Here is a 435-nt window from a genome sequence, read left to right on the forward strand (position 1 = left end):
ATTCCAGCTTGTTATTGTAAAAAATAAATACTATCCATATAAACTGTGCCTCCTAGATAGAGTGAATTTAATTGTGGTTGAATGAGAAGTATAAATTTATAAAATTCTGATACCGTATTAGTTTGTACACAAACAAATCATGTCCCACTCCAGCAGGACATAATCATTAAAATAAAACTTCTGTACATAAGAAGTATTTGTATTTAATGAATTATATTTTGCATTTGGCCGCAGCCCTCAGATAGATTTTCATTTTGGAGAAAATGTTTGTGCAGCCTTGATATATTTACATAAACTGAAACAGCTAGACTAGTGCATCCTAAATTTAACATAAATTAATTATTTTAAGAAGACAGTCACTTCTGCATTTTTGGGGAGGTCACCTCCTAATAAATGTCATTACAGAAAATCTAACTGCTCACTTTAAATCAATAC

Source organism: Austrofundulus limnaeus, unplaced genomic scaffold (assembly GCF_001266775.1).
Source record: "Austrofundulus limnaeus strain Quisiro unplaced genomic scaffold, Austrofundulus_limnaeus-1.0 Scaffold187, whole genome shotgun sequence".
NCBI lineage: Eukaryota > Metazoa > Chordata > Actinopteri > Cyprinodontiformes > Rivulidae > Austrofundulus > Austrofundulus limnaeus.